Source organism: Tachypleus tridentatus, chromosome 4 (genome assembly GCF_004210375.1).
Source record: "Tachypleus tridentatus isolate NWPU-2018 chromosome 4, ASM421037v1, whole genome shotgun sequence".
NCBI classification, from domain to species: domain Eukaryota; kingdom Metazoa; phylum Arthropoda; class Merostomata; order Xiphosura; family Limulidae; genus Tachypleus; species Tachypleus tridentatus.
In genome coordinates this window covers 88684251-88709250 of record NC_134828.1, presented here as the reverse complement: position 1 = coordinate 88709250, position 25000 = coordinate 88684251, and the positions used below count along the sequence as shown (strand labels likewise).

General features: G+C 35.0%; 1 protein-coding gene across 4 annotated transcripts in view; it reads left to right on the top strand.

The window, feature by feature from the left end:
- LOC143249654 (uncharacterized) overlaps positions 1–25000 on the top strand; it is an 84997-nt gene that overhangs the window by 34629 nt on the left and 25368 nt on the right. Inside the window, exon 1 of one of the 4 annotated variants that reach the window (XM_076499909.1) lies at positions 7782–7871. The exons of 2 other annotated variants lie outside the window; for them this stretch is intronic. The gene's annotated coding sequence lies outside the window, so the exon portion shown is untranslated. Of the gene's footprint in view, positions 1–7781; positions 7872–18999; positions 19232–25000 lie in introns of those variants that run through there. One more of the 4 variants, XM_076499908.1, reaches the window with a different exon arrangement.

Genomic DNA, 25000 nt, shown 5'->3' with positions numbered 1-25000 from the left:
GTCACAGTCACAAATGTATGCCATCTCAGTGTACAGACTGTTAAAATATACTTCATAAGATCGAGATATATGTTAAAAGATAATGTTGTCAGCTTCTCAATTGTCAACATTTTCCCTAACGTACTATTTCCTGGTTCATAAAGTCATCGGATAAAATAAAAAACAAACCATTAATTAGAATTGAGAACCAAAATCTCCAACTGTATCTCAGAACGTCTGTTAAGGGTGTGTATAAACAGCAAAAATACAGAAAGGCTTCCCGTACATCATCGCCCTGATAAACTAGAGGAAAGGCAAAGGGTCAAAAGTCTTGAGGTACTCTTCTCTGACCGCATAGTGAGATTTGTCCCTCACTTTATAGCATACCCACGACCTCAAACTACAGAGCGCGTTTCTGCAGCAACGGGTCGCGAGCCAGACACTCTAGGCTTCGTATACAATCTGGTCCCAATAACCACCAAGCCACGCCCAACCTACAAAGTATAAAGATGTAAAGCTACCTGTACCAAATAATCATTTATGAATTTAAGGTGCCATGCAATCTGGAGTAGGTGGATTTTAATCTCAGTCTCACTGAACATGCTTGTCCTTTCAGCCGTGGGGTCGTTATAATGTAATGGCCAATCTAACTATTATTTGGTGAAATAATAATCCAAGAGTTGGCGTCAGGTGGTGTTGACTAGCTGTCTTCCCTCTAATCTTTCACTGTAAATTAGGGATGGCTAGCGCAGATAGCTCTGATGTAGTATTGCGCGAAGTTAAAAAACAAACAAACGATAGTAAGCCATATTATTAATTTGCATTTAAATAATGTGAGATATCATAAGTTTAACAATTTGCATAAAATTCAACTCAGAAGTTAGTTGACAGTACTTTATAACTGCTGCTTTTTTTGTCTTTTCATGAAAAAAGTTATAAAACCCAGCTAGTATTTAATCGTCTAGTACAGTGTGTGCAGTAAAAATTACAGATATGTCCACTTCAGTCCATTGTGGATCACAATTCAATACTAAATTTTCAAAAAAAGAACTGTCTGCAATACTTTACGTCATTTATAAATCCAACACAATGTAACGAACGCCTTGGATTGAAGCATTTCATACAATTGAAGTTCAAGATGTATACATCTTACTAGTGTATAGCCTGATAAAATGTGTTACCACCTCCACCCCATAGTATACCTTAACCTCACATTTTATAGTTAACTGGAATAAATACATTTTGCGAAATCAAAATTTACCAACAATGAGGCAGAAAAGTACAGTTGTTGTTTTGAACTAAGCACAAAGCTACACAATGGACTATCTGTGATCTGCCCACTACGGGTATCGAAAACCGGATTTTAACATTGTAAATCCGCAGACATGCCGCTGAGCCACTGGGGGGACGAAAAGTACAGTAGAGGCAGTAGAACGTTGAAAAATTCCTTTGTGACCCGATTAAAATGTTAAGACCATTCATGAAATTTTTTCTTGGCGTATTTATAGAATAATTATTGGTAAAACATCAGTGCTTTTTGTAAACATTACAGACCAAAAATGCTTTTTATGTCATGTAGCAACAAAACTATAATCAAATATTATTGCCAGCCTGTGTACTGAAAGTATAAAATGAAATGTATAGATAACGAAACTGTGTTGATGTCTCAATTTAGAGTCTCTGTTGAGTAAAAATGTTTTTTTTTCATTAAGGTGTTGACGATATAAGAAAAAACAACTGAATTTAGAAACGATTTAAGTTTAAAATTTAATCGATATAATCATTTCCACGATAAATTTTATGTACTTGGCTCTAGAAAAGGTGATCCCACACTGCGTTTTAACTTTACCTTATTATATCAACACTCGCTACACTTATAAGGTTTCCTTACGCCCCCTATTACGGCCTCTTTTCACTAAACACGTAATGAGCAGACAGTAGTCGAGCTGATACATCAAGATAAATGCATTTTGGCTTTTATGACTTCTATTTTGCTAAATCAAGCATCACGTGACATACACTGGCTTATATACAGGTTAGATTATCTGATACATCAGAAACTCCAACTGTAGAATTTTTTTTTTTCCATCATAACCTTAATCTCTAACAAATAGTTTGGGATCGGTAGGCATTTCTGTGAACCTTTTCTTTTTAATACTTGGACAGCTGGCTGGTCCACTCAGAAACCATATAAGACGAACACGTTCAGCAACGGGAATTCGAGCTTGCGAGACGACTGACCCTAACAACCAGACCAAGTCAGACCCAAAGAAGATTATCAAATAATTGTAATACTTGTTAACAAAGACTTGTAACGTTTGCCCTATATATTACCCGATAAGCAGGTTTGTCTTGTACCCTAGACCATAAACTGTGTCTCTGCCGCAGTAAATAGGGAAGCGACTTTTTCTCTTTGCACTGAGTTCTTTGGTATTAAACCTTGCATTTAGAACGTGTACTTGAGATGTTATTCACATTATCGTATAAGGAAGAAAACGAATGGTATAACATTGTTAATTGTTGTAATGGCCTGATACATTCATACAAGCGTTTGTTTGTTGTAAATCACAAAGTTACACAATGGGTTATTTATTTTTTTGCCTACAGCAGGTATCGTATTCCAATCCTTATTGTTATAAGCCCATTTTCTTACCGCTTAACCATAAGGAACATTAAATTTGTAAGCTTTTAGACAAACAGATTATACTTTGAATGCAACCATTCGGAAACATTTTCGATACAGTTCTGTTTGGTTTGTTTTCCTATTTATCCCGAACATGTTGTATGTTAGACATTCTCTTGTACACTTCTAAATTTTGTCACATTATTTTCAGTATACTTTAATTTTTACTGACACGAAGTTTGTCTTCAAGTTGTCACCTGAGTCAGTTGTCTCTAACAATTTTTATATGTAATAGCCAAATATCGATCTGTCATGCTCTGTATCTCATGAACGGTTAACCGTGGAAAAACATATATATCAGAAACACATATATCAAAATATATGTACCAAAAACATATGTATGAAAATGTATATACCAAAAACGTATATATCAAAATGTATATACTTAAAACGCATATACCAAAATGTATATTTCATAAACGTTTCTATCAAAATGTACATATCTAAAAGGTAAATATTAAAATCTATAACCAAAAACGTATCTATCAAAATGTATATATCTGAAACGTAAATGTGAAAATGTAATATCTGAAACGTATATATCAAAATCTATACACCAAAAACGTATATATCAAAATGTATATACCAAAAAGGTATATATCAAAATTTATATATATCAAAATCTGTAACCTAAAACGCATTTGTCAAAATGTATAACTTAAGACGTATATGTCAAAATGTATACATCAAAAACGTATATATCAAAATGTATATATCTAAAACGTGTATATCAAAATGTATATATCTAAAACGTATGTATCAAAATGTATATATCTAAAACGTATATATCAAAATGTAAATACGAAAAAACGTATATATCAAAATGTATATATCTAAAACGTATATATCAAAATGTATACATCTAAATCGTATATATCAAAATGTATATATCTAAAAAGTATATATCAAAATAAATGTATATATCTAAAACGTATATATTAAAATGTATGTACGAAAAACGTGTATATCAAATTGTACATATCTAAAATGTATATTTCAAAATGGTTTCCAACTGCACTTTACAAACAAAAAATATTTTGTGCAATTCCTAAAATTTCATATCGATATCAAAATCAGCATACCCCAGTGGCACAGCAGTATGTCTGCAGACTTACAACGTTGGAAATCGGGTTGAGATACCCATAGTGAGCAGAGCACAGATATCCTACAGTGCAGCTTTATGCTAAATTACAAATCAACATCAATCCGTCAGTTTTCGACAAACTTATCATTTGGTCCTCGACGGCGCTCGACTCGTAATCCGAGGGTCGTGGGTTTGAATCCCCGTCATGCCAAACATGCTTACCCTTTTAGCCGTGGGTTGTTATAATTTGAAGGTCAATCCTACTATTCGTTGGTAAAAGAGTAACCCACTGCTAAATTAAGGACGGCTAGCGCAAATAGACCGTGAGTAGCATTGCGTGAAATTCAAAAAAACAAACAAAACAAACTTATTAAGAACAAAAATATTTCTTCTGAGGGAATTTCATTGAAAAAAAACGGGAATTTTTTTACATAGAATATCAGAAATATCTCGAATACAGTAAAATAAATGGAAAAAGAGCGGAACGTGCTTGAGTATATATTCGTTGTTGTTCGGTTTATGTATTTATACATATATATTTCATGTTGATATTACATGCATGCATGATTTTATCTAACATGTCAAATAAACTGATTTTAACTGAACTGAATATCTCTTCTTTATAAGTTTTTCAATTGTCAAAGAGCGCTCACTTCAGTTTTTCTTGCGCTCAATAAAATGACAAGGAAAGGTTGCATTCAGCGGAAACAAACCCAGCAGCTAATTAGCGAACTTTAGTGCTTTGTTGTACTGGATGTACCCATTGCATTGAAAACCAAAAACATTCGCCAAAAATGCACTGAGTTCAGTCTTCTTTGCTTAAGAACAAACTCAATACAATTTTCGTTATTGAAATAACAAATAAAAGTTATAAATAGCCCATTAGACAATTATAAGAGGTTGGGTTGGCCAAACATTTTATATTTATTTATCTCTATTTTTAAGAAAATTATATTCAGTTATTTCAAAGGGCATCTACCAGTTGAGTTATATTTTTCTCATAAATAAATAACAGATTTCATACGTGTTATTCGTATCAAATTAATTTCCTTTTTCTTTTGCCTCTCCTTCTGTATATCGTAGCTAAAAGCCAAATATCTCGAGGAGTTAAATAAATAAACCAAATAAACACATGTCTTTACTGAATAAACTTACAATCTCCCCTTCCTCAAGGACCCACAACATAATGGAAAACTATCTTAATTTTTTTTATATTAGAAATATTTTTGAGTTGGAATTGGCCTCATGGTTATCGTGCCAAATTTGGAATCTAATTTTCGAGCTTCGTTGATGCAAAATTACGTTCCCCGCCTCAGCACTGTGGTTAGCGTTATTCAAGTAATAGTCACGTAGAGTGTTTTGCTTATTTGTTTGTTATAGAATAAAGCCATATTGGTCTATATGTTGTGTCTAATGCATGCGGGGAATCGAGCCCGGATTTATCGCTGTTCTACAGTAGGACAGGTCTAGTAGCGCTACTCGTTTAGTAATATCCAATAACTCGCGGTGAGTGCTAATGGTCACCCGTCTTCCCTTCAGGTGTCAATTTAAGGGATGGCTAGCACAAATAACCGTTGTGTAGCGTTACGCGGATATGTGAAACAGAGTTATAAACAAAAGGAAAGATATATTGTTATTTGCTTTAAAAGTCAACAGAATAACGCTTTGAAATTGTCCTTTGGAATTATTACAAAGTTCCTATCTTTAATCGAATACGTTAAGTCTTATTGACATGTTTTACAAAGAAAAAAGATTGTTTGAAGTTAAGTAAAAAGCTACATGTCGGGATATTTGTCCTCTGCCCACCAAGGGTTTCGAAATCTCGTTTTAGCTTTGTAAGAAACTGGGGAACAAAAAAAAATAACGGCAGACGATTTTTCGTCTTGACTTCACCACTGTTTGAATAACATTTGGTGCTAAAAAAAACTAACCCTATTCACGTAACTGGTTGGTGTGACCTTGTAAGAAACGTACTCAGATTGTATTTGTTTGTTTGTTTTTTTGGAATTTCGCACAAAGATACTCGAGGGCTATCTGTGCTAGCCGTCCCTAATTTAGCAGTGTAAGACTAGAGGGAAGGCAGCTAGTCATCACCACCCACCGCCAACTCTTGGGCTACTTTTTTACCAACGAATAGTGGGATTGACCGTCACATTATAACGCCCCCACGGCTGGGAGGGCGAGCATGTTTAGCGCGACCCTCCGATTACGAGTCGCACGCCTTACGCGCTTGGCCATGCCGGGCCACTCAGATTGTAAATGAGAGTTTCATGACTCACTATTTGTTGCCGCAAAAGCGCACTCCGCACTTTGAGATCGCATTATGCTACAAGGGTGATGGTGAAGTCTCACTATTCGGTTAAGCCAAGAATACTTTACGATGCTTAGCGATGACCAGCTGTCTTCCCTCTAAGCTATCTGTTGAAAATTAGACACAAATAACCTTTAGTGTGGCTGGAAATTATAAAACAAATGAAAACAAAAAACTAATGCTTAAAAGGTATCTATCTGCCTATACTAGAGGAACTTCCACAGCGACCCAGAAACTGTTCTGCTTCAAGAGTGAATATTATAAAAAAATAAAAACATTTTTTGATTTCTGGCTATTGAAGTGTAATTATCATAACATACAGAGTGCCTAATTCTTCTCATGATCCATGGTAATCGCACGTTTTACTGACGTCACGACAATACAAATTATAATGTTTAATGTCTCTTACATGACTTCATTTTAGTATCTACTGATTAACTGACAGAAAATGAACAACTAATGATGTAAGTGGTTAAAACAAGATACACCTCCCTCCGGTTGATCTTCAGCTTCCTTTTGGTAATTTGGTTCTGTATCCCCATTTAAGGATTTGTTTGTTTTGAATTTCGCGCAAAGATACTTGAGGGCTATCTGCGCTAGCCGTCCCTAATTTAGCAGTGTGAGACTAGAGGGAAGGCAGCTAGTCATCACCACTTACCGCCAACTCTAGGGCTACTCTTTTACCAACGAATAGTGGGATTGACCTTTACATTATAACGCCCCCACGGCTGAAATGGCGGGCATATTTGATGCGACCGGGATTCGAACCCGCGACCCTCAGATTACGAGTCGAACGCCTTAACACGCTTGGCCATGCCGGGCCCCCATTTAAGGGAATCTCAGTTATGTTCCATAGACGAGCCATTTCACAAAACACAATTTACTAAAGTAAATTGGACTGAGACAGTTGCATTGTGTTGCTCTATATTTGTACAAGTGAGAGTAGGTTAAATTAATTGTTTGTTTGTTTCAAATTTTCACATAAAGCTACACAAGGGGTATCTGAGGAAATAATTCAGCCACTCTACGGTATCTACCACAAACTCATGGACTGTTCTTGTCTGACCGAACAAGAGAATTCGATTTATAGCGCACGTATGACGCCAGAGTGAGAAATGCTTTTTTGAGATAGCGGGATGCATACCTTGAATCACCGAAGTCTAAAACAAAATAATTATTAGGACTATTTAGCTGGACTATCTTTTCAGTGTAATGAGTGCAGAATATTACAGTGGACTGGACGGGAAATAAGAGATACGATAATTAAATGACCATTGTGTACTTGCGTGTTCAAGTTAATACTTTAAAATATTTTCTTAGTTTATTAAAAGGTGCAGTTGCTATCACATTATATCACGCGCACCATACTTTTATTCTTTCATTAAATGTTATTGGATCAGGAATTCGACACATAAAGGCACTTAATTGTATATTGTTCTGCTTTTATTTTTCTACTATTTTATTTTTTGGATGGAATAGAAAACACCAGTGTCTGACAGGCATTGCTTTGTTCTCTGTTTTATCGCGAAGGACTATCAGTTTCGTACTAGCGGTCACCTGGGGACACAGGTGAATGTTCGTTGAAGTAAGAGTTACCAGCCTGGTGTTATTCTAGCCTGGTAAGCAAGCTTGTCCGGGAGGAAGTCGAGTGTACGTAGGTGTGACCCGACCGTAGTAAGGGGGGCTTATTTTGCCCGTGTATTTGAACATGTACTAGAGTCACAGCGTCTGACGGTTGCACAGTTTGAGGTGGTTAGACGAGATTGCTAGCGACGCAGACGAAACAAGACGTTGTTTCAACACAGCATACGGCGGTAAGATTACGTTTTTCGCATCGAAATCAATCTTTGTAAAGTGTAGAAAATGATGAATATTTGCCCAACTAATAACCTTGAGTATAAAAATAATTTTAGGTTCTGTGTACATGTACGTGCGTTAAATGTTTAATATCATCACTGACGTATTATGACGGTTGGAAACTCAGACTAACAATGAACTTAACTATGGCTGTTATACATATTATACGTAAATAACCCGTAGCTTATCACATTACTTTACAATGTAAAAGGCGAGAATTGTGAGGTTACAATGTAGGCTTAGTTTATTTTGTTAGTTTTTATTAAGTATGTTACTAAAACGGTTTTCAAAAGCTGCATGGTTAAAATAAAAATAAATTTAAATTTATTACTTCATTACGTAATGATTAGAAACCAGAAGAAAATTAGTTGGAAATATACATATATATATATGAATGTGAAATGCAAATAAAAATAGTTTTGAAAGGACTAAAATACAGTAGAATATAGGGTTTAAAGTTTTAGTTTAAACCGTATTTTTCAGTTGAAGGTAGTTTAACTTAGAGAAACAATTCAAAAGCCAACTTCTTACTTGTTAACTTTGTGGCTCAGTAGATTAATAACATCTTTAATGACTTCTAGATGTTTTGCGTTGCGAATAAACCCCAACATTTTTTTCTATCAATGTCTTCAACAAATAAAAATTGCAACAGACAGACTTTTGTACAAATTTATTTATTATAAATTCGTAACACGTCTTCGTACGACGCACCTTCACATTGAATTTTGTATTTCAAATTTTTTATGTTTCATAAACTTCCAAAAGATGTTACTTTTCCACGTTTTATTTTAGTTGCTTTTAAAACAAATTATAAAAACATTTCAAGTCGTGTAAGCTTGGTCGTTTCTAATTTCTATTCTTATGTACTTCCACGTTATGCGCTCATTTTAAACCAGCTAATAACTGTTAAAATGCCACCCCACATAGCACAGCGGCATGTCTCCGGACTCACACAGCTAAAAATCAGGTTTCAATGCATGTGCTGGGCAGAGCACCGATAGCGTATTGTGTAGCCTTGTGCTTAGTAGCAAAACAAACAATAACTGATAAATACCAGTTAAATATATCGCTGTAATATTGAGCTAAATCTAAAGAAAGTTGAATGTAACTTTGGCAAGATTTCATAACTAATAAATATATCACAATTAATAAATAAGATTTTAAGAATAAAAATGTAATTAATTTTTTATTCTAAACAGAAACATTTTACTTTGAACTTTTATAATAGCACATTACAGACGTAGTCATCGCTACGCTTTTTGTTTCCATAAAATATTACTTGAAGTATTTCACATATTTAATGTGTGTTTTCACTGAATAAAACAATTAAAGGATATCAGAATTGTACTGCTTTAGTTATGACAAGGTGACGCCAATGTTATAAAATATCAATCACCACTCTTAGTTTTTAGCCGCGGCAAAGCGGCCCATAAAAATGGATCTGAGCTTTTGTGGTTTTGTCAAGCACACACTTTGTTCTCCGCTGGTACAGCGATAAGTATACGGATTTACAACGCCAAAATCAGTGGTTCGATTCCCCTTGGTGGGCACAGCAGATAGCTCTATGTGGCTTTGCTATAAGAAAACACACACACAAACTTTACAGTTTTATCTCCTAGCTCCATCTCTTGACCGATTTGAGATCAAATTACTGCCCTCGGCTATTAAGGATTCTCTTTTGTTTCTAATACAATCGTGTCTTGGTTGCCAGTCTGAAGTATGCTAATGTTTAAGGTGCATCAATTTTTTTTCACGATCCACGTTTGTGTTTCACAGACGACTTTGACTGTTTTACTCGTATGAAGTGCTATCAGACAAATCAAACTGTCCAATCACAGCTAGCCACAAGTATCTCGGAGTGCTGTTAACACAAGTTGGAACGCTACAAACTAACGTTAAGGTTACTCTGACATCTAAACAAGGCAGACCAACATCCACAAGTCAACAACTGCTATTTGTTGATTCTACTTTCTCAGAATGAACACTGACTTGTGATCAGAGGAAACTACCTATCCTATAAACTCGCTCACTCATAAAACAGAAAAACTGTATAAACAGCGAGCTAATCTTCTTGGTGTCGAGTGGGTTGAGCGACCACAAATTCAACAGAAGAATAAATTAATAATTAATATTAACTTCCGATTAGTGCAAGTTACCTACTTATTTGCTTACTTATAAGACAGTCGTAGATTACCTGCTCAAGACTAAATCACATGCTCGCAGCAACAGCTAATGTTCATATACACTTAGAAATATACTTCACAATGTCAGTCTATATATTATATGCTCAGTGACGTGCATTTAGGCTTAAAGCATGGTACAAAACCACTCTCATCAACTGGGTTAACATGATTGTACTCTAAATCGACAAATTCCTGGTTCACAACCTTCTCCCACAAAAACATGGGTAGTGGCCACACTTTTAGTGTGTCAATCAAATTTTACCATTCGATTAAAGTAGCTCAAGAGATGGCGGTGGGTGCTGTTGACTCACTACCTTCCATCTTGTCTGGCATTTCAAAACTAGACTCACTATCTCAGATAGTCCCGGTTTATATAGCTATAAGCAAACATTTGTGGCAATCAGAATGTTCGTTTATGAATGTCGGCTGAATTATCAATAATTTGCATATCAGGTCATGTTAAAGGTCATCAGATGTTCGAGTTGCATAAATATGAAATTGAGAAAAAGGAGAATTGTTGTTATTTTATATCGTCAGTAGTTTTTATATTTTGTCGTATCCAAATTATTATAAATAACATACATCAGTAAAAAGGTCAAAGTTTGTTAATGTATGTTGGAATATCACTGTTTGTTATTGTATACTGGAATATCAATGTTAGTTAGTGTATACTGGAATATCAATGTTAGTTTAGTGTATACTGGAATATCAGTGATTGTTAGTGTATAAGAAATATACGTTTATTATTATATACTGCAATATCAATGTTCGTTAGTGTATACCGAAATATTAATGTTTGTTAGTGTATACTGGAATATGAATGTTAGTTAGTGTATACTGGAATATTATTGTTAGTTAGTGTATACTGGAATATTATTGTTAGTTAGTGTATACTGGAATATGAGGGGTTGTTAGTGTATACTGGAATATGAATGTAAGTTATTGTATACTGGAATATCATTGTTCGTTAGTGTTTACTGTAATACCAATGTTTGTTAGTGTATACTGGGATATCATTGTTCGTTATTGCATACTGGAATATCAGTGTTCGTTAATGTTTACTGGAATACCAATGTTTGTTAGTATATACTGGAATATCAGTGTTCGTTAGTGTATTCTGGAGTATCAATGTTAGTTAGTGTATACTGAAATATCAGTGTTCGTTAGTTTTTACTGGAATATCAGTGGTTGTTAGTGTATACTGGAATATCAATGTTAGTTATTGTATACTGGAATATCAATGTTAGTTATTGTATACTGAAATATCATTGTTCGTTATTGTATACTGGAATATCATTGTTCGTTATTGTATACTGGAATATCAGTTTCGTTAATGTTTACTGGAATACCAATGTTTGTTAATCTATACTGGAATATCAGTGTTAGTTAGTGTATACTGAAATATCAGTGTTCGTTAGTGTTTACTGGAATATCAGTGGTTGTTAGTGTATACTGGAATATCATTGTTCGTTATTGTATTCTGGAATATCAATGTTTGTTAATCTATACTGGAATATTAGTGTTCGTTAGTATTTACTGGAATATCAGTGTTCGTTAGTATTTACTGGAATATCAATATTCCAATATTCGTTAGTGTATACTAAGTATCAATATTCGTTAGTATATACTGGAATATCAATGATTGTTAGTTTATACAAGAAGAGATTATTATTAGTGAAAAATATATATATGTATCCCTCATACCAAACACAGTGATTTCAATGGTGTACTTTATTTTCTGCTCGAAATTGCGCTGATGAGCTTTGAATAGACGAAACTCCAGTTCACAGTAGAAGATGCATTAGACATTTAATTTACAGATTCTCTTTTTAACCTTACCTTTGATGAAAAAGAAAAGAAACCGTCAACACTTGTATATCAATATTCAGTACTCGTGGTGTAGTTTTGCTCTTAAACAAGCAAAAACACAAATAGATTACTTATCATTCGTCACAGAAGGAGTTCATAATATTCGGTAATTTTACGTTGCTGCCTGTCATTACATTTTATTTGGAAAATACGTTGGAAACTTTAGCATTGATTACTGGGAATGGTAGTAAGACTGAGGGTTTTTTTATTTACGTATTTTCCTTGATTTATTTGTGATTAGGAACCCAGTAACCCAACAAAACCATAGATGCACGAGAAGTCGAGTAAAATTACAAGAGAACAGTAAAGTACATAAACTAAAGAATTATCTGGTTTTAACTGATTAATCTAATTCGTGGAACGATATACAAATAAGCAGTAAACCCTTGTGGTTATGGTAAAACACCTGATCAAACAGTAGATGAATGTGCTGAAGATAAATCAACTTTATCAAACAGTAGACCCACATGGTGAAGATAAAACAACTTCATGAAAGAGTAGACCCACATGGCAGAGATGAAATAACTTTATCAGTGGTCTTATCCTGTCAGCCAACTTCTTTTACAACTACAAAATGAAAAAAAAATGACAAACTAATCTACGTTATTTGAAGTCACTTCATATTTTATTTTACAGACGTGAATTTAACGCTCAGTTAGAAGGATGGAGTCTGTAAGATTTCAAGTGACTTTCGTTTTCTTAAAAATCTATTTTTATATTTTTTATACATTAGTTGTTTACTGAATACAATAAATCTTTAAAAATTGGCTGTTTGTCTCTTGAAATTCCCCCTCTCAGTTTAAATCTGAGGGATTATAATGCTAAAATTAAATTTCGATACCCGCGATGTTTAGCAAAATAAAAGGCAATCAATAAAACGAACTAGTTTAAAATATTCGTAAGAACTATGTGACTTAACTATAAGTCACATTGGTGGTCAAACGCCTAGACTGCAGCTTATCGAACTGTACGACCTACAAACCTATTTCCTTAAGATTTTTATTTGTTTATTTTTATCCGAAAAATACTACGTGTATATACAAAGTAATTGTCAAATACAAGTTTGTAGCAGTCAACAGAGTTAGTGGAATCATTCACATTTAACTGGTATGAGGCGTAATGTTTACAGTTAAGATGATAAAGTTTGTTTAACCGGATAGGAATGTTCCAAATTGTTTGTGCGTGCATGTAGGCAATTGACGTCAAACCTTCAGGGACTCGGTGGATTCAGAAGATAGTCCAATGTGGCTTTGCCATAAGAAAAAAACACACACACAACCCTTCAGGGAATGTTACTGTTGTTGCCTGTATTAAGGATATTCTGCTTCCAATTCTCTTAAGGCTGTTTTCCAGAAATATTAAAACTTGGGAGGAAGTCACGTTTTCGCGGTAGTTCTTAATGTCAATGTCTCTAACCTTGTTATGAATAGTGACCGAGATGACGATTATGAAATTCAAGTAAATATTTCTGTTTTGCCTGTCCATATATGCTACTGTAGGAAGATAAAGCGTCTTAGTTCTTATGACTAAGTTTCCGTTCAGTTATCTTACGTCCTTATACTTGGAATGTTCAGGATTTTTGTACGCTATATCCTGCAGTGATAGAGATACAAGAGAATATAGACAACTTTGTACGCCCTGTGTTATGTAAGTTCACACCTCTCAGCACTAGTACGTATAGTTTTGATAAGTAAGCTTTCCTCATGAGGGATCGATTGCTTATAGGAATTTTACGCTTTTAAGCATGCGTAAATACACACTTTATGAATACGTGTGTTTAATGTGCTAAGTATTTTTTTGCGTTAGTAATATTGGCAATACTTAGTTTATCACCGTTAGGTGCACTGTTACTTTTGAGGAGAGACATTATTTATATCATGCAATTTTTTTAATTTTATCAGTTGAAACTTAATATTCGTTTTATGTTTGATAAGGCATGACTACTTGTAATCCTCTCACTGGTCATTAATGTTTATAATAATCTTATCAGTGCATTATGGACAACAGCCTATTTAGTAATACACTGCGTCCAGCTATCACCTTGGCAGTTGCAAACTCTCTCTCTGTTAACCTGAATGGCTTAAGAAAGTCGAAACGTTTTCTCTGCTTTATTAGTGGAAGTGTTAATACCCATACCAGCTTTTCTGAGATACATTTTTTTATCTTCTTAACACTACCTCACGGTTAACAGGTTTGCCTAACAGTACAAAAAGGGTCGGAAGTCTTTTTTAACAGTACGTGATACTTATGTACACGTTATAATTAGCAGCTTATTGTTCGGCCATTATGTTATAAACTGTAGTCATGAAAAGTTCGCTTATTCTAGTTTTTAGCTACATATATAGCGCTCCCAGTAAGAGGTCATACACAAATTTTGTTATTTCCATAACTGTACAAAACTTATTGGGAGTGGTTTTATTTCTCTTTGACTTTTGCTTAAAATTATTTTAGGGCTACCTCCGTTAGCTGTCTTTCATTTAAGATTGATGGACTAGAAGAAAGACAGCTAGTCAACACCACGCACTCTATCTCTTGGGCTACACTTTAGCCATCCAAAAGTGAAAACGACCGTCACACTATAACGCTCCCACGACTGAAAGGGCGAATTTGTTCGGTGACGTGATTCGAACTCTAAGATTGCGAAACAAGCTCCCTAACCACTAGGCCATGCTAGACCCATTGAGGGTGGTCGGGAAGAGATAAGAGTTTGTGCCTTTTTTTAAATGTTGAATTTGTTTTTGTTTAGCTGTATTTTTTGTTTATAATTAAGCAGAAAACTCTTTGATGCACCCACCACAGGTATCCAAACCTAGTGTCTTTGCGCTGAGACTCTAAGTCTAAAAATGCCTTCAGACGTCCTTTGCTATAAAGGACTTGCCAAACTAACAGCCATTTTGGGCAAATTTTGTGATCTTAAACGCCTCTCTTATGTCCTGGTATTCTGTTTATGATTATTAGTATCTCTTTAGAAACTTCACCATTTTATTCATGCGCCTTCATATGTTGAGTTAGGTTGCCAAAGACACGTTTGTTTTGCGCCTACGTTTATGAAAGTGGTATAAATTGCAAACTACCTCTTACAACAGAATTACCTTATAAGTTTCATATAATGCATGAGTTTATTACAATATGACTAAGGAATTAAGAAAGTATATATGGCCTGAATGACCATGTGAATACGAGGCTACGTGATTCGTGTCCCAATGATACAAAATTGTTCTCAGAATTTTGTTATTTGGGGTGTATTATAAGCTACAGGACCAAACTTCCTATTCGATTGGAGTAACCCAGGGTTTTCCAGGGTGTGAAGTATGATACCTAAGGGGCGCAGATGACTCCTTGGGATAGTGTTAGTGATTAGGGTAGAATCAATAATTTAAATTGAGTGTTCTGATATATTTTTATCAGTTAAAACAATGTATAATTAGTATACATTGCGTTTTTTGCGTTTTACTTCTGAGAATCCAAAAATTACTCACAAATTAATACATGATATGACCGCCTTGATTTTTTTAGAAGATCATTAATCCGCTTTGGCATCGAGTCCACGAGTTGACTGCAATCTTTACTAATTTTTGGATCGCGGTACCACACCTCAATTATGGCCTCAATTAGCTTATCTTTCGTAGTACAGTCTTTTCTCCGAAGTCTTTCTTTGCAAATCGCCCAAAAATTTTCAATAGAATTTAAGTCCGGAGTGTTTCCAGCCCAGTCCTGGACCTTTATTCGCGTTTTAGACATAAAATTCTTCACAAGTTTCAATGTGTGACACGGAGCCAGATCTTGCTGGAAAATGCCAGATCCATCTGGAAATCTCTTTTTCAATTCTGGAACGACTCTTCTCTGCAAAACTTCGACGTATTGTGGTCCTCGTATCATACCTTCTACGATATGTAAGCCTCCGATGCCATAGTAGCTGAAAAAGCCCCATAACATATTTTTCAAGGGATGTTTTACGAATTGATTGATGTGAGATTCTCGAAGTTTCTCACCTGGAGATTTGCGAACATGCAGACTTCTTTGACCCTGTACGAAGAAATAAGTCTCGTCACTGAATAACACCTTCCTTCATTGTTTTTGCGCTCAGTTCTTGTATTTCAGAACCCATTGATACCGTTTTTTCTTCATTGAGTTAGTAAGAAGTTGTTTTTGACTGGTCTCCTTGCCCTTCTAACGCAATTTCGAATGACGTAATATTCCTCAAAATTTCGTTATATATCCCAAAAATAGATCGACCGTACTGCAAAACACAGCTAATGACGCCGTCTGTATGAAAAAAATGACTATTAAAGGAAATCAGCAGATCCAAAGAGCCCACACCGGCCGCCATGCTGAAAATATCGTAAAATGACCGTTTGTTTCAATTAATTTGCACAAGGGTGTAATTATGTATTACACCTCATCACTTCACTATTGAGATAAAACAGAAAAAGAGGAGAACACACAAGAAACCATATTTGTTAAAAGAGACCATCGATGACAAAATTGTGGATTGTGAAGTACCTGGTGATGTTGTGAAGCCACATTTGTCCTCCTACACTGTCAATTCAGAATTTGGACGACGAGCACTTACGTTGCTTCTCGCGAATATCTGAAACTCATAAACAATAGAAGTATGTAGATTTATTTCATTTCCAAATCCATAGTGTTTGTGATAGATACTATGTCTTTATTTCTGTGGTTCACTTGCTGTTCTTTACAAACAAACAAGGTACCTCAAAGTTTGTTTGAAATTTAGAGAAGAATATATAGTAACTTTTTGTTGATCGATCATGTAGTAGCTTCAAGCGGAAAATAATTTCATTTACATTAATAAAGAATACAGTGCATCTGCTGACATATCCCAATTGAAATATCGCATCATTATTTTGTTTTAAGTTAAATCGTTTCCATGGGATTCTGCATTCTGACTACTATAGAATTAATTAAAGTCGCACGTTACTTTCATCGTGGGTTCCCAGTGACGTTAGTTTAATTACGGTTATATGCAGATGTCAGTTTAATCATGGTCACATGCAGATGTCAGTTTCATCATGGTTACATACAGAGGTTAGTTTAATTATGGTTACATACAGATGTTACCCAGGAACATTACTTTCTTAGTGATTATCCATGGATGATATCTTCGTCTTGGTCATCCAGGGACGTTGGTTTGATCGTGATTACCCAGGAACGTTAGTTCCATAGTAATTATCCGAGTGCCTTGCCTTCACAGTGATTACACAGAGGCGTTAAGTATGAAAGAAATATGATACAAGTTCGAATTCCAATTATCTAATGTTTCATAACAGTATAACGTTTTTTAATTGGCATGGTCTGGAGTTAGAGCGCTCTACTTGCAAGATGCGGTTCGCCGGATCGAAACCCATCGCTGAACACGCTCGCCCTTTCAACCGTGGGAACGTTATGACGTGAAGGTCTGACTTTCTATTCGTTGCTAAGCGGTAGTCCAAAAGTTCATGATAAGTATGTTTTCCCTATCTATCACTTCAAAATTCGAGACTGCTAGCGCAAATAGTTTTTGAGTAGCTCTACGCGCAACCAAATGAACAAACGTGTTTAAACTAAACAGTAAGCGAGAGTAAATTCCTGGCGACGTCTAAAGAAGAAATTGTCCATAGATAATGTTATTCCATGAAACTTAACTACTCCTGCAATCACTTATGGCTGTTTCTTCGTTTCGTAGCATATGCATCTATTATAACATTACTCACTTCGTGTGTGTTCTGAAAATATTAGCGCATTTCATTTCAACGGATGTAAACAAAAGGCGGAAGTAAATATATTTAAATAAAGATTTTACATAACTACATATTAAAAGCTTATCAAACTTTAAAATAAAGGGTCTAACGTAAGGTTAACATTATACGTTTTCTTATTGATAATATTAAGTACGGTAATGTTTAACCTTAACGAAACTGAATGAACAAAATGTACAAGTTACACTGTTAATTCATAGCTTTATATCGAATATAAACCGTTCTTAGTATAGGTTTAAATTATGTTAAGCCTAAGACAAATGGTTTGTTTGGAATTAAGCACAAAGCTACACAGTGGAGTATCTGTGATCTGCTCATTATAGGTATCGAAACCTGGTTTCTAGCAGTGAGAATCCGTAGACATACCGTTATGTCACTGATGGAGGGGGGGGCTAAGACAAATTGATTGTAGATTCCGTTTTCTGCTATTAAAATTATTTTGTAATACTCTATAAATTTGTGGATTTCTCCCAAATTACATCTTAGTACACATCACTAGTTACAAATTACTAATGCGCTAAAAATATTCAAACACTGGACTTGAACGCTAAGCAATAATACGGTTAGGATATTAATAGTGATTCTGTTGCTCAGGAAATATTTGTCATTGAAATTGAAACTTCAACACAACGTCATGCTGTCCGATATGAGACCTTAAGCAGCAAAACATGCTTTGAATCTGTTATTAGAAGACAGCAATGAGTTTGTGGAGCAATATCGAACCAAACACACCGTACTGTTTCTTACGTTGTTCTCATGTTGACGGTGGTATTTTGGCAGGGTGTTAAGTTCCCTTTAACTCTGTGATAACTATAAAACAGTTTATTCTGTACTCGTGTAGATACGGACTTATGCGTTTATCATTGGTTTTCCTTGAGTGAAATATTAAGGTAAAAAAATCTGAGTCATAATAATTAATTTCTTAAGGTACCACATTTTAACTAAAATCTTTAAACAATAAGTATCTTTAAGTCACATTTATCTTGTTCTCCGTTTTCAATTCACTCAAACAAAAACTGCAGATTGTAGTTTTAACATTTTAATTTAGTGTTATGTGTGTGTTTCTACAAAGTATTTTCGTTTTACTTGGTTTGAATAACTCAGAGCGATTTCACTATAGTATGTATTATTCAAAGCAGTGACGTCAAACAGAAGTATTACTCATTTTTTAAACATTTGTTTAACTTGCTGTCATATAATTGAGGTTTCGAGAGCGCCCCCTTTTGGACTAGCTAGGTAAGAGTTAATTCTAACTTGATAACATACTGACGTGGCCTATCTAAACCACCTGTTAGGTACGTGAACACAGCGTACAATATTGCTTACCATTAGTTTCAGCTGGGCATCGTCTACCCGATAGGACTGGAGTTAGTGTCTGCTTTTATTTAATCGACTTGTTTATTAAACTGGGAAAAAATAGTAAAGGAAAAGCAAGTTACCAGAATAACGCTTAGAAATTGAGGTGTTAATGGTGTTCTGGAAGAAGATTTCGGTTGCCATGGATAGGTAAGCTATATTTTGTTTCTATGGAACGTGTAGTACTATACCATAGCCTTCAGAGTTTATCTCTCTTCATTGTTGTGTTTGTACTTCAGTAGAAGGAATGAAGTGTATATCACTTACTGAATGTGCGCAGCTTCGAGAATCACGACCCAAACTTTAAAACAGTGACCCATGAAATGCATACATGTATAACGTGTGTGTGTTTGTGTATATGTTTGGAAAAAAAACAACAACACGTGTATGTACGTGTGTGATGAAGACAACAAAAAGAAATCAAACATTTGAGAATAATAAGTGTGAAAATTCCTTTGTAGTTATGTCTGCTACAGAGGTTCTGGTATATAACACTTAAAACTTAGCTTGACTGTTTATATATTAATATACTTATCTTTTATCCTTATTTAACGGCTATAAAATCAACATTTGGCAAGTGTTTCAATATTTCCAGACATGTTTATTATATTTGAATGATTTCTTTTGTTACTTCATACTGAATAAAAAATAATAAAACTATTAGAGCTGTGTGTCATTTGTAGGTAAAACTTATTTGTTCAAATGATATTTAGAGTAACTTGAAAGGTTTTAAAATGTAATTTGGAATCAGTTTCATCGTTTTTTACATTATGATTTACATCTTTGAAACTTAACCCTATACGTGCCTTATTTTCCTTTGGCTTTCGTCTCGGTGTCGCATAATCGAGTTAGACAAGGTTTTTACTATATTTTTATGTTTATAATAATCTTAAAAGCAGTAAAAAAATAATTAGAATTTTACTGGAACCTCGTGAACAAGTCGGCGGCCTTGCTCCGTTGTGTTTTTTGTTGGGTAGTGTCTCTTAGTCAATACTGTAAGATTGCTCAGTTCAGGCAGTTTGTAAAATGTTATTCCAAACCAGTTTTATCGCTGTATAGACGTACCCACCCACTCCGAAGTATCCAAGGGACGTTGTCTCAAGTCCGTTACTAGGGGAGACGTACATTATTGTTGAGCACGGTATGCTTTGTTAGCGAGAAAAAGCGCTAACAAAAGTCTCTAATGAGATTGGTTTCTCACTTTCCAAAACAAGGTAGCAAGAGATAGCATGTGTTAACCCCTTCGCAACTATAAAAGACCGAGGTCATAGTTTTTGTTGTTGACCTGTGAAAATACACACACACAAATAAACTCAAGTATAATGTTTCTGTGTGCTTTTCAAATGTTTGCAAGATGTAGAAATAAAGGTTTATACAACGTATAAGGAAAGTAACTAATTTGTATATTATCAAGGTTAACAGTTTTAAACTTGTTTTGTTCTCACAGCTATGTTAGAATTATTATCTGTAATATTAGTTCTAGTTTCCTTTTGCATAATTTATGAACATAAAAGCAACACTGGTTATCATCTAATATAAAGAAAACAACTAAAATTATTAAAGCTATTTCTTTATTTTAAGATAGATAAGGCTTAGGAGACTATATCTCAGTCAGGTGACTTACCGTTATTGGTGGGAAGAAAGCACCATTTTCTTCAGGTGATTCTTTTGGACTATTATGATTCGTTTAAAATAAAAGTCACCCAATTACGTATTTGTTGGCGATAATAATGAAATAACCAGAAGTTATGTACACAGTATGTTTGGTCGATAACAGAGAATATCATTGGACTGTTATTAGTTGTTCTAGGACCTAGGTTAACCCTATTATGATCAGTTAATTTGTTTTCAGATGTTGAGTGCACACCTTCACACAAAAATTTAAAATTTAAGTTAATATAACAACTCTTCCTCTTTTTAAAACTTTCTTAATGAAAAACGTTTTACATTGATATTTTTTCACATTTTATAATATTTATTTTGTGTAATTATCGAAGGAAGATACGAAGCCTATTCAAACTTACGTTTCTGCACAGCTCCAAGGAGTTTCACTTGTAAAACAACACACTAACTGGCCGGGTGGATAAGGCACTCGACTCGTAATCTGAGGGTCGCAAGTCCGATTCCCCGTCACAAGAAACATGTTTGCCCTTTCAGTCGTGGGGAAGTTATTATATGTGGTAAATCCTACTATTCTTTGTCCAAGAGTTTTACACTGCAAAATTAGGGACGGCTAGCCCAGATAGCCCTCGTGTAGCTTTCGCGAAATTCAAAACAAACCGAACGAAACCCATCCAAAAGCCTAGATTTTTATATCATTCATAGAAAATACAATTAGCTAAGTGTTGTTTCTCTTGTGATATTCATTCTCTGTACAAAGATGTATTATTTTAGGACTCTGTTCACATCGTATGCTGCAAGGTCGTACTGATGAACAATAGCTTTTAAATAGCTAAAAGCAAAGTTTAAAGAACAGTGGATAGAGTCCGTTATTAAATACACAGATTAATGTACAGTGAGTAAAGTGGTATGAGAAGTAATTTATGGTTTCGTGAATACAACAACAAAAGTTGTTGTTGTATTGAGTGTGTGGATTAGTATACACAAAAATAATACAAAACCCAGTCCACTTTATAAAAACAAAATAATTGTATTTCTTTGAGTAAAAGTCCAACTAGTTCCACGTTCTTTCATGTAACTAACATTAACCTCATTTCACAAATGACGTTAAACAATAACTTGGCCATTGTGTCTTGTAAGTATAGTAATTCTTATATTTGTGAAAGAATTTTCCGAATCGTTATTGCTTTATTGAAACACAATTTAATATTTACGAAGTTGAAAAAAACAATAACGTTAATTAACAGCTCGCTAACATGAGTTATTTACGATATAATAGAGTCACTAAATAAGCAACAAATAGCACTACGTTAGTTTAACCGGCATTCAGTATCGTTTATTCCCTGAACTTTCGAAACTCATCTCGTGACGTAAGGACACAGCCCACAACACTGTCTCTTTCCTGGATTGTGAAACCCTTTTAAAAAGTTATATTACACAGGAAAGTAATGGTACATTGGAATTAAACATTCATAATTAAGAACGAAGTAGGCCTGAAACGGCCATGTGGTTAGGGCGCTCAACTTTCAATCTGGGGGTTTGTGGGTTCGAATCCCTATCACACCAAACATGCTCGCCCTTTCAGCCGTGGGGTCATTATAATGTGACGGTCAATCCCACTATTCATTGGTAAAAGAGTAACCCTAGAGTTTTCAGTGGATGGTGATGACTAGCTGCCTTCTCTCTAGTCTCACACTGCTAAATTAGGGACGGCTAGCGCAGATAGCCCTCGTGTAGATTTGCTCGAGATTTCAAACAAACACAAACAGCAAATAATTCTTCACAAATAACAACATTGATGTTCACTATAATCATTAACTATGTAAAATTAACAATTTTTTTTCTTTGCTGTCTCTAAACTCTCCACTCACCAAATCTTTTGGGGGGATTTTTTTTTTCCTGTAATTTATGATCAGAAGATGAAATAACTTTTCTATGAACATTTGCACTCTGGTTACTGGGGCTTTTTATTTAGGTTTAGGATCGAGGGAAACTACTGAAAACTGTCTTGATAGGAATCTCTAGTTCTTCAAACGACTGTTTAACTTCTAAAGTTAATCACTTAGCTATTCTAACGTTGATCATAACGGGTGACTTTTAGCTTGATTTCTTTCTTTATTTGTTTTTGAAGTTCTCAACAAGTTACACGAGGGCTATCTGCGCTAGCCGTGCCTAATTTAGCAGTCTAAGACTAGAGGAAAGGCAGCTAGTCAACACTACCTACCGTCCTCTCTCTTTTACCACAAATAGTGGGATCGACCATCACACTATGACGCCCCCACTGCTGAAAGGGGGAGCATATTTAATGTGATAGGGATTCGAACCCGTGACCATTAGATTGCGAGTCGAGAGCCCTAACCACATGGCCATGTCAGGCCCACTTTTAGCTTGAACTACCTGTCTCTATTGTACTATAAATTGGACATCTATAGCACTGAAATTTCTGTTTTCTTTCGGAAGTAGAATTGATATTCGCATCCTCAGAATACCAGTTTCTTCGTTTATTATTGCTAATGGCCTATACACTATTCTTTTGGATGTGATGTCCATGTTTTCCACACTTATAGCAATAAATTTCCTGTTTCCTCTTTTCCTTTAGGATTGGTTTCTATTTTCTAAAGACTGTTATGTGCAATTCATTTCAATATTCCTTTAATTTGCAATTAAAACGTCTCTGTTCTGTGGTTTATTTCTTCCGTTCTGAATTAAAGGTTTTCTAATTAATATTTTTAGCTCTTCTAGACCTCAGTTATTTAATCTAATAATGTCATAACTCCAAATGACGAATTTAGCCATTTACCTATAGCTTTTATTGATTCGAGTTCCATCGTCAACAGAACAGTTTTACACATATTTCTAAATTGCCAAGCCCGACATGGCCAAGTGTTAAGGCGTGCGACTCGTAATCTGAGGGTCGCGGGTTTGCATCCCCGTCGCGCCAAACATGTTCGCCCTTTCAGCCGTTGGTGCGTTATAATGTGACGGTTAATCCCACTATTCGTTGGTAAAAGAGTAGCCCAAGAGTTGGCGGTGGGTGATGATGACTAGATGCCTTCCCTCTAGCCTTACACTGCTAAATTAGGGACGGTTAGTACAGATAGCCCTCGAGTAGCTTTGTGCGAAATTCAAAAAACAACAAACATTCTAATTTGCCTTGGCCTAAATCGCTTATTTTCTTATACTTCAGATTCTGTGATTTGGTTACGTAACTAAGAATCCATCCTTTTACGTGGCTCCGCCTTGTAGAAATATTTGTCCACTAGACCATATAGTTATATATACAGCCGTATTATATATATACGTGTTTTACAATTTTATAACTAGTTAACACAATAATAGGAATTAAATATATATATAGGGCGTAATACAGCAACGTCTCTTTACTGCTGCTGTTATCGTCGTTTGTTGTCATTAAGCACAAAGCCACATAAAGGGTATATGTGCTTTCTCACCACTGATACTGAAACCAGATTTCTAGCTGTATAAGCCTGCAGGTATACCACTGTGGCACTAGGGGACCATATATTTGTCATGGATGAGAAATTTAATTCGTACCAAAAATACTATATTTATCTGCTGGCTTCTTTTATTATTTTAGTTTGTCTTTCTCGCAGCTTCTTACATATTTATAAATATAGTTTTGCTTTTGAGATTACTAAAATCAAATTTAATATTAAAAAAACACCTTCTGTGACATTGTGAAAAACCCCAGCCAATTTTGAGGAATTATGCTGAATATTTATGCATTTATTTCTTTATTAAAATTTAAGGAAACTAGTTATACAAAATAAATATGTTATTATTCGCGACATGTAAAAGTGCATCCATAACATTAATTTAGTATTTAGAGCCATGAAGCTTAAACGAAATATGAATACGTGTTCATATATTTGTTATCCGGAGGCAGGAAATGTGAATTTTAAATTAAGGAGTGAAAAAACAAGATCACTTTGGATATTTGTCTTACGATCTATCCTGGCCCGGCATGGCCAAGTGTGTTAAGGCGTTCGACTCGAAATTTGAGGGTCGCGGGTTCAAATCCCGGTCATACCAAATATGCTCGCTCTTTCAGCCGTAGATGTGTTATACAGTGGCGGTCAATCCCACTATTCGTTGGTAAAAGAGTAGCCCAAGAGTTGGCGGTGGATGGTGATGACTAGCTACTTTCCCTCTAGTTTTACACTGCTAAATTAGGGACGGCTAGCCCAGATAGCCCTCTAGTAGCTTTGCATGAAATTAAAAAAAAACCAAAAAAATGATCTATCCAGATAGATCCTTTAAGGGTTTGTGGATTTCCCT